Source organism: Callospermophilus lateralis, chromosome 9 (genome assembly GCF_048772815.1).
Source record: "Callospermophilus lateralis isolate mCalLat2 chromosome 9, mCalLat2.hap1, whole genome shotgun sequence".
NCBI classification, from domain to species: Eukaryota; Metazoa; Chordata; class Mammalia; order Rodentia; family Sciuridae; genus Callospermophilus; species Callospermophilus lateralis.
The window spans coordinates 102,165,577-102,176,471 of record NC_135313.1 but is presented as its reverse complement, the minus strand read 5'-3'; positions in this window follow the sequence as shown (position 1 = coordinate 102,176,471).

Genomic DNA, 10,895 nt, shown 5'->3' with positions numbered 1-10,895 from the left:
ATGGGAACTGAATTGTCCCCTTCCGTAAGCACAGGTCTGATGATAAGCATGCTGTGAAGCACAAGGAGACTGTCCCCTCCAGTGGAAAAAAAAAAAAAAAAAGCTTCCCTGGAGCCACCAGCAGAACCGGAACCGAGGTAACAATCAACCAGACCGCAGTCTGACCGAGAGTGTTTGATCAGGTGTCCCCTCACCCTCTACCCCTGTCCTTCCTCTGCATAACCCTAAAGCTCTGTCAGTCTCTGAAGACAGGGCTGAGAGGTTCCTCCCACTCCTCTTCTCAAAGTAGCATCTTGATTCAACTTCCTTTCCTGTTCTTTGCCATTACTTTTTCCAGTTGGCTTTGGGGTGAGTGGCTGGACCTGATTTTTTGGAACCCTCAGAGTCAGGCCTGTAGCCTGGGATTCCAGTAACACTCCCAACCGGGGCCCTAGCTAGCCTCTCAAAGCCACCAGGAGCCTCCCCACCAGGCTCCTGGTGGCCCAGGCTTCCTTGACCTCCAAGCAACATCGACTCCCCTAATGGAGACCACATCAGCCAAAGGAACTTAGGCAGGCCATCCCTAATGAGCCCTCCCTCCCGGTCTCACAACCGCTGACTCCTGGCTCTCCTGCTCTGTCTCTGTTCCCCTACCTCTGAGTTGAATTCAGGCTGTCCTCTCCCTCCACATTATCCAGTGGACACCTGAGGTTTCTTGGCTTTCCCCCTATACCTGCCAAGTCTGTGTGTCCATCCAGCCCTCCCCAACTTCTCCTCAGCTTCAGAGATGGGTTTGCAAGGTGTTTTTCACCCATTCTCCGTACGCTCCGTCCACCAGAAGCAGCATCATGGGCCACTGTTCCCCATCCTCCTGCCCACTCAGGCTGCAGGCTCCAAGGTCAACCTTGGCTTCTCCTACCTTGCCAGCCTTCCCACTGAGGGACTCAACTACCCACACTTTTCTCTGTGGATTCTCATCCTCGCTGCAGCTTAGGAATTCCCTTGCAGGGCATTGGGGATTCATGATGGCCACCCTCCTTGAGAGCCTGATGGACACCAGTCTTGGAGTCCCTCGCCTGAGCCCCTGTGCATGGCTATCCAGGCCAGCGGGTACATGCAGGGTGAGCTCTGGTCTCAGCTCTGAAGCCACCTCCACCAGGAAACCACTCTTCCTAGCTGGCCCATTCTTCTCCGGACCACCTTGATACTCTGTTGTTCTGGGCCAGCTGATGAGCACCTAGTAAAAACTCATAGTCCCTGCCCTCAAGAAGTTTCTAGAACTATTGGAGGAGGCCAATAAATAGTCAGATGTGGAGAAAATGCCCAAAGTGTATCTTAGGTGGGATTTGCATGCAGGGGACAGACATTTGCAAGGAAAAGACCAAAGCAAGACTGGGAAGAGGATAAAGCTAGACAGAAATGTAGCCACAACTAAGGCCTCAGCCGACCCCATGAGGTGCTCTGACACTAGATGGCCCTTTAGTGTTGTCCCAAATTGAGGCAAGTGGAATGGCCCCAACCCACTGCCAGAAGGTGGGCTGCTCTCAGAGGTGCTATAAACTGCCACAAGTCATCTGCCTTCAGAGAGGGATGCAGCCATCTCTTTATCCGTAGCTAATACCAGAGGCAGCTGGGAAATGTCCAGAAGGAGGATCTGGGTGGCATGCCACAGCATCCACTACAGGGCACATGCAAGGATGCCCAAAGGAGGGACTGGTCAAGTTTCTTGCCTGAATGCTTCCCCGGGGTAAGGCCTGCCCCAAACCTGACAGATGCAGGTTTCTCATCTAGCTTGACAAATGGGGGTTTGCAGCCAGTTTAATTTGTTTTTGAGTATTTAAAATAATGTGACATTCTTTCATTCCCCCAGCAAGAGCTAACCCACTTTCTCCAGTGCTTCTAGAAAGTAGAAGGCATTTTCCTGATATGGGCCCTTTGTATGAATCTCCTTCCTCCCTTGAGACTTTAATCTCAGGGGAGACATACTGGGATTTTCAGCACATCTGCAGCCCAGGTGAGGCCTAGCAAGGACCCAGAACCCAGTGAGTCTGCCACAAATGATATCTATCGCAATCAACCTCCCTGTACTTCAGCGCATAAGACACGGGAGTGTTGTTCATTTTTTAAATTTCTGCATCCCCCGCCTTTCCCTCACCTCACAGGTCTCCGGGCACACATGAGCAGGTGTTCATTAATGATGCATGAAAGATGGATGGAAGGATGGACAGGTGGATGGATGGACACACGGGACAGTAAGCCAGTGAAGGGATGCTTGCCTCAGAGTGATCTTTTGGGGCCACTGCTATTTCCTGTTGGCTGAGCAATGAGCATGCCACAGGGCCAATCAGCTCCAAATGCAAGGAGTACATGGTCAGGGGAAATCTCCTGCCACCCCTCAACAGCCACCAACCCGGGGGCTAACGGAGGCCCCTGAGACTAGCTCTGCCATCAGGAAGGAAAAGGCCTGGCACAACATTTTGCATTCAGAAAATTAACATTTATAACACAGGCAGAGAACTATGAAAAGATCTCTGCAGCCGAGCACAGGGTAATGTCATGCCGATGGGCTCCAATAAGCACCGGCACACTTCCTCCTGCTCCCACCACCCCTATACCATAGGTGGCCACAGAGGCCCAGGAGGTGCAGGATAAATCCACAGGAGAGGCCCAATTTCAGGAATGGGCCTTGGGTGAGTGTAGGGGAAGGGTGGGCCCTGTCTCCTTGAGTGGGGGGGATAGGGAGGCCCTCCCTGCCTTGTTCTCCTTGGCCTGGGCAGCTGGGCAGCTGGGCAGTTGGGCAGCTGGGCAGCAGGCCCACATTCAGAGAGTCAGATATTCCAACCAGGGTTTGGGATCTACAGTGACACCTAACAGAAGGGCAGGTCAGAAGTCCTGCTGGCTGAAGTAGTGTCACAGACCCTAGCTGCAGAGGCAGCAGGGCACATGGTGGCACCTGATGTCCAGGTTGATGGCCACAGTGCCCTTGCCAGACAGTCCCTGCCCTGTAACCTCATCTGTCTTTCTGACTACCTCGAGTACCTGCATGTTCCCCTAGGTCTCCCGAGATTCTCGGAGGAGTCTAGGCAGGTCCCCTGTAGGCAGAGCCATGATGATCATTGAAGGGGCACAGGGAGGGGCACATGATGCTGGCAGAGGCCACCCCCTGTGGCATCTGGGAATTTAAGGCTGCTTTCGGCCCAGTTCCCATCATCTGAAGCTTCCTGGACAGACTTTGCCACACAGCTCTTGGGAACGCTTGGGTTCCTGAAATGCACCTCTGCTGTGGCATTTGTCCTCTGGTAGTGGTTACACGTCTGCCCTCTTGATTTGCTGGTGGGTGTTTGGAGGGCATGCCATATTTCCTCTCTGCGTGCCTCTGTCTCCCCATCTTTACAGAGGAGATTGGTTTTGGTTATCTGGAAGGCTGCTTGCACTGTGTGTGGCCCTAGGGGCTGGCCCACACTTTCAGCCTGTCAGTCATGGAGCCGGTAGGGCGAGACTGTAACAGGGGTTATATATGTGGAGAAACTGAGGCCCCAGAGAAGAAAAATCAATCATCCAAGGTCAAAGAGAGAGAACAAGAGGTTAAAGGCAGGAGTGTTCGTGTTACTGTAGCTCCAAATTCTACCACAAAAATTGATGCCTATTGTCTAAATGGAACCCATACTTTTTGCATTTCAGCATTTATTTGCAGATCAATATCCATTAATAATTGGAGGAGATGGTCAAAGACTTTAACAAAGGTCCCCAGAGGTCTTCTGAGATGTGTCCGAAATAATGAGGACTCACTCACCAGTGGTGCCCTAAGTCAGCAGAGGTGTTTTGGAAGCCCGCCTCGCCCACTCCCACCCCATCTTGGGAACGCTTGGGTTCCTGAAATGCACCTCTGCTGTAGCATTTGTCCTCTGGTAGTGGTTACGCATCTGCCCTCTTGATTTGCTGGTGGGTGTTTGGAGGGCATGCCATATTTCCTCTCTGCGTGCCTCTGTCTCCCCATCTTTACAGAGGAGATTGGGCCCTCCTAGGACCTAAGAATTCATCACACAGGGGCCAACTTTGGAAGCTGCTTACCTTCTCTCCCTTTTCCCTGTCATAAAATGTTGAACAAATTAATACATGTATTACAAGAGGGAATCCATTTACCTCTCATTGCTCCACTAAAAGCCCTGGAGGCAGTTTGGCATGAACCTAGGTTTATTCATAGCTGACTCTGAACTATGTGCAGCCCACACCTATAATCCCAGCAATTCAGGAAGTTGAGGCAGGAGGATCACAAGTTCAAAGCCAGTCTCAGCCACTTAGTGAGAACCTGTCTCAAAAGATTAAAAGGGCTGGGGATGTGGCTCAGTGGTGAAGCACCTCTTTGTTCAATTCCTGGTACCAAAAAAAAAAAAGAAAAAAAGAAAAAAAAAAGAAAGAAAGAAAATACTGACTTTGAGGAAGGTAGTAGAAATTTTTCTGTCACAAAGCTTACCTTTGAGTCTTTAAGGGACTCAAGGGCACAGAAAGTTTTTATTTTGGGGGGGGGTATTTGATTTTTTAAAGAGAGAGTGAGAGAGGGAGAAAAAGAGAGAGAGAGAGAGAGAGAGAGAGAGAGACAGAATTTTTAATATTTATTTCTAGTTATCGGTGGACACAACATCTTTGTTTTTTGTATGTGATGCTGAGGATTGAACCCGGGCCACACGCATGCCAGGCGAGCGCGATACCGCTTGAGCCATATCCCCAGTCCCACACAGAAAGTTTTTATAAGAAAAGAGGAAGCAAGCCCGGTGCAGTGGTGCATGCCTGCAATTCCAGCTACTTGGGAGGCTGAGTGAGGAGAATCCAAGCTTGAGGCCAGCCTGGGAAACCTTAGTAAGACCCTGTCAGGCCAGGAGTGCAGCTCTTCAGCCTCTACCTTCAGGATGAGGAAACACAGATGCAGAAAAACAGTTATCAGGATGTTGCCTTTAATTTCAAAGAGACTGTTTCAAATGGATCTCAACTTTCCCAGGGGCACTTTGCCACGGACCCACATCCTTTTAACTGTTTATTTTGAGTCAGGATCTCACTAAGTTGCTGAGGATCTTGCTAAATTGCTGAGGCTGGCCTCCAACTTGTGATCCTCCTGCTTTAGCCTCCCAAGGTCTCTGGTTGAGCCACTACACCTGGCTCAATTTTCATATCTTGAAGTGAGAAGATTGGACTAGAATTAACTAGAGGATTCTTGGAATTCCTTTCAAGTCAGGCAAGTAGCATTCACCTCTAGTCCCACCTGCTAGGGAGGCTGAGGCAAGAGGGTCACTTGATCCTAAGAATTTAAGACCAACCTGGGCAACATAGCAAGACCCGACAAAAAAAAAAAAAAAAGAAAGAAAGAAAGAAAAAGAAAAAGAAAGAAATTCCTTTCAGCTCTGGCATCATCATGTACTGCTAAGTGGTTGTGAAACTGGATTTGGTAAGAGTCTCTGGCCTCACCAATTGTTTGGCACCTTCAGGCTTTTTCCTCAGCCTGATGGTGAAAGATGTGCCCAAGGGCAGGGGTTGTGGTATCTGAGAGTCAATCTGGATGATGTGGTCCTTCTGGGACTGTCCCTGGCTGTATCAGATGTATTGCCCCATCTCACACCCCCTCAACCACCCTCTGAACATAGCCAAGCTGCCTGCAGGCTTTATTCTATTATTTTTATTTTTGGTACTAGGAATTGAGCCCGGGGTGCTCTATCACTGAGGCACATCGCCAACTCTTTTTATTTTTTTATTTTAAGTCAAGGCCTTGCTAAGTTGCCCAGGCTGGCCTTGAACTTGTGATCCTCCTGCCTCAGCTTCCCAAGTCTCTGGGATCAGAGGCCTGGGCTGAGCTCAGCTCCTGCGGACTTTTCACAGAGCCTGTGCTTTCTGCATGCTTTCACTCCCTATGAGGCCCCAGGATTTTTCTGGTTTTGAGAGGCGTCACTGGCAGCAAGCAGGACAGTCAAGGGTCCCTGTAGCAGCCCTTAATCCAGGTGTGTGGCTGCAGGGTGATGGGCAAATGCCTACACCCTCCCCAGAAGCTTCTAATGGAGCAGAGATCAGCTCAACAATGCACCTTTGACTTGACTCCTCCTTCATCCTGCTCCCCAACCTTCATTCTGCACCTATGCGCATGCGCACGCCTGCCTCTAACTCAATGCACAGGGGCTGGGACTGTGGGCTTAGTGGGACTCCCGTGAAGGCATCACTGAGACTTTGGGCTTAGACCAGAGAAGAAAGCTGGGTGTAGGGCTCCAGCTGTGGGCCCCAGCCAAGGGGGGGTTGGGGGGGACTGTGGGATCCCAGGCTGAAATATGCAAACAAGAGATTCTCTCAGACAACTTGAGAGGTGGGCTTCCAGAACTCACACTCCGCGTCCTGCACTCCTAGCGTGGACACAGCCTTTCCCTGTTCCTCCCCCTCAGAGGACAGGGAAGGAACTCAGGACCACAGCTCTAGGAAAGGCTGGCACCTTGGTGCAGAAATGACATGTGGGGCTGGAAATAACTCCTAGCAGAACATCTCACATCGTGATTTCTAGAAAGAAGCGATGGGGTGCCCCGAGTTTAAGGGACCCCTGTGTCATCCCATCCGTCTACCTGGCTTTGAGCACCAGCCTCTCATTCTTTACCAGGTAGCCTGAAATTCAAAATCCCTGTCATTTGGAGATGCAGGACAATTTATGTTCCATGTGTCTGGCTCTCTGCCCCAGGTATGGGCTGAGAGCCTGGAGGGGAGTCTGCCTTTTTTCAGCTAAATGACTCCTTAGAGGCCTTGTCCCAAAGGAGCAGTTCTACAATCTCTCTCTAAAGGATCCCACCATCTGCCTTCCTCCCCCAGACCCAGGAGCTCAACTTGCCTTTTAGAAATAAGATTACGTCTGTCCTCATTTCAGAAACATCTACCTGGACCAATGCAAAGGAGACAGACTGGCCATTCAGGGGTGAAGAGCACTCTTCTCTGGGAAGAGCAGGACAGTTGGGGCAAAAGCTAGGGCTGCTGACCATCATGTAAGTGGCAGCTTGGGCAGGTCTTTGCCCAGGTCAGGTGCTGGATTGTGTAAGTTCTGGTGCTGACATCTGAGGGGCTGGAGAAGGCCCAGAAAGAGGGGCATGGCAGGTGGTATGGTACCCTCTCCTCTGCATCAGGGCTCCACACCTGTGCAGCTCCCACTGAGTCCCCAAAGTCCCCAAGGCAAGCCTGCCCGTCCCTCTTCTTCGCTCAGACCCTGGCCAACTCCAGGCAGCCCTGCCACACACACAGCACTCCAGCCTCTAGTGGCTCATCCCTCTAACTGGGTAAGGTATTTTATTTTACATTATGAATTTTTTTTTTTTTCAGGTATTTCTAAGTTACTCTGGGCAGGATATTTTAAAGATTGGAAAGAAAAATGGAAAATGTTAAGGGAGAAGGAAGTCAAGTTCAGGTTGGGACAATCCCAGTGTGCCCTGGATAGAAGGTTCATGATGTTATTGGCTCCACATTCCCAGTGTTTAGATAAGGAGTTTGGAATAGTGTGGCTAAGTCAAAGTGTGAGGATGGCCTTAGGCCCGAGCCATTTGAAAACCTGCAGTTTCACAAGACACACCCACAGAACCCATAGAGCCCTCCAGTTGTGGCCTCAAACAAGTCACTTCCCTTCACCCTGATAAACAGAGTGAAGCCCCTGGCAGGCTGTCCTTGTCTGATAAGAAGGGAAAAGTGAGAAGATCAGGGTGGAGACCACCAGACCAGGTGTTTCTGACCCCAGGGTAAATGATGTCACTGAGAAATCCAGTGGTAGCTGATAAGGATTGAAAGGGGGGGGGGTTAAAAGCCCCAAAATTTAGTATAAATAATAGAGCAAATGAACAAGAATTCAGCCAGCCGAGACAAGGATGCACTCTAGCTGGAGAGCCTGATGAGGACCTGACACCCCATCACTTGTCCTCATTCCTGAGCCTCTTGCGTGAGCCCCACCACTCTCTACTCTACCTCCCTGCCTGAACCTTGGTGAGAGCCACAACTTCTCCCTACAACCCTCTCCTCAACTGGTCGTCCACTCCACGCCAGGAAAAGCCTGCCTTGGTTCCAGACCTGGTCACTGCAGTCTGAGTGAGTGTGCATCTGCTGGACTTAAAGCCTAAGGCTTGAGACTTTTGATCTGACATTTGAACTTAGCAAGCAGAGGAAATGTCTATCATTAGCCTGTCATGATTAAGTGTGTTTTTCAGTGCTTAGAATTAATCTAGAATTGTTTGCTGTGAATTGATTTTGTCTGTTGCAGTGCCTAGCATTAAGGATTGTCATTTTCTTGATTAAGAACCTATAGAGTGGGGCTGGGGATGTGGCTCAAGCGGTAGCGCGCTCGCCTGGCATGCGTGCGTCCCGGGTTCGATTCTCAGTACCACTGGTTCGATCCTCAGCACCACATACAAACAAAGATGTTGTGTCCGCCAAAAAAACTAAAAAATAAAATATTTAAAAAAAAAGAACCTATAGAGTGAAATTGTATTGAGTAATTTGAGTGAATAAAGCATTGAAAGGGGCAGAAGCGCTTGGACATTTTTTATTTCTCCCCTCAACTGCATATGTCACAATTTTGCCCCCTCACGACACAGAGACACCAAGCCCTTTAGGGAATCCTGGATCCCTTCAGGATGCAAAGTGGATACCTCTGACCTAAGCAATCATTGTGTTAGCTTTTCATGCCAGAAGACCTGGCACATAGAAGAGGAAGTTTATTTTGGCCCACAATTCATAGGTTTCAGTCCATGGTCCATGGTCAGCTGACTGTGTTGTTCTGGGCCCTAGGTGAGGCAGCATATCAGGGTGGAAGGGTTTGGGGGAAGAAAGGTGCTCAGCTCCTGGCCTCCAGGAAGCAAAGAAAGAGAAAGCAAGAGGCATCGGGAAAAAATATAAACCCCAAAGGCACAACCCCAGTGACCTACTTCCTCCAGCCATGCCTACCCACCTACAGTTACCACCCAGTAAGTCAATTCAAATTATTAATCCATCAGATGGATTAATCCACTGATTAGGTTACAGCTCTCATAATGTAATCATTTCAGCTCTGAACATTCTTGCAATAACATGAGCTCTGAGGGATTGTTGCATATCCAAACCATAATACACGCCCTAGAGGTACATGCTCAAAGAAAGTGTATAATTGGGGCTGGGGCAGTAGCTCAGTGGCAGAGCACATGCCTAGCATGTGCAAGGCACCAGTTCAATCCTTAGCACCATGTATAAATAAACAAACAAAATAAAGGTGTTCTGTCCATCTACAACTACCAAAAAAGAAAGAAAGAAAAGAAAGTGTGTAATTGGCCCAGTGGCTCAAGAGGTTGAGGTGGGAGGATCATGAGTTCAAAACCAGGCTCAGCAAAAGCAACTCACTAAACAACTCAGTGAAACCCTGTCTCTAAATGAAATACAAAATAGGCTGGGGACGTGGCTCAGTGGTTGAGTGACCCTGAGTTCAATCCTGGGTACAAAAAGAAAGAAAATGTGCAATTGGGAAAATTCTCCATCTCTGCTTCTCATCCACCCAGGCTCCAGTATACTCAACCAAAAAGCTAGAACCAACCCAGCACCATAATAACCATGATGTATGTCAAGGTGGCCACAAGCTGGATTTGCAAACTTTGGTAACCATTAGAAAGTGTAACTCGTCAAAGCTGGGTGAAGTGGTGCACACCTGTAATCCCAGCTATGCCAGAGGCTGAGGCAGGAAGATCACAAGTTTGAGGCCAGCCTCAGCAATTCAGTGAGACCCTCAGCAACCTAGTGAGACCCTGTATCAAAATAAAAAATTTAAGAAAGGGCTGAGGTTCTAGCTCAGTGGTAAAGTACCCCTGGGTTCCATCCCTAGTATAAAGACAGAAAGAGAAAGATATGGACTGACAAGATTTCCTTTTATTGAAAAAGACTAAAGTTTTATAGCTGGGCTAATGGTATATGGTACTCGCATAATCCCAGCTACACAGGAGACTGAGGCAAGTTTGAAGCCAATCTCAAAATTAAAAAATTGAAAAAGGCTGGGGATGTGGCTCAGTGGTAAAGCATCACTGAGTTTGATTCTCAGTACAGGGTAGGGGGAAGTCAGATCATATCACACATCATAAGAGTAAATGTGTCTCATAGTGCTTTTTATTTAGCTTATAGGTACAAAACATTTGATTCTGTACATATAGGATCAGGTTGTGCAATCACATGACACAAACTTGAAAACCATAGTTTTATACCCATTTGATAAACCAACCATCCAACAAAGGATTTGTGCGTGCGTGCGTGTGTGTTGTGTGTGTGTGTGTGTGTGTAAGAGAGAGAGAGAGAGAGAGAGACCCAGGGCTTCATGTATGCTAGGCAAGCACTGAGCTAAATCCCCATCCTTTTTATTTTATTTTGAGAGAGGGCCTTGCTAAGTTACCCAGGTTGACTTTGAACTTGCAATCTTCTTGCTTGAGCCTCCCTAGTAGCTGGAATTACAGGCGTGTGCCACCACGTCCAGCTCTAACTTCCATTTCTTTACTGGTTGCAGTTCATGTTCTGCTACACCATCATTTTTAATTCATGTTTCTTTAATTCCTTAGACTTTCCTGGCTGTATAGTTTAAACAACTGAAAATCTCCTTAAAACTGTAGCAGCAGGGCTGGGGATGTGGCTCAAGTGGTAGTGTGCCCGCCTGGCATGCACGAGGCACTGGGTTCGATCCTCAACACCACATAAAAATAAAATAAAGATATTGTGTCCCCCTAAAACTAAAAAATAAATATTTCTAAACTATTTAAAATTAAAAAAAAAAAAACTGTAGCAGCAGGTCATAGTTCTAGCAAAGAGGAAAGCAGTGGGATCAATCTTTGGATTTTCTTTCTTGTAGCTTATGACAGGGTATTTTTATATGGTCCTTTAAAAAATATACTGTGTACAACATTCAAAGT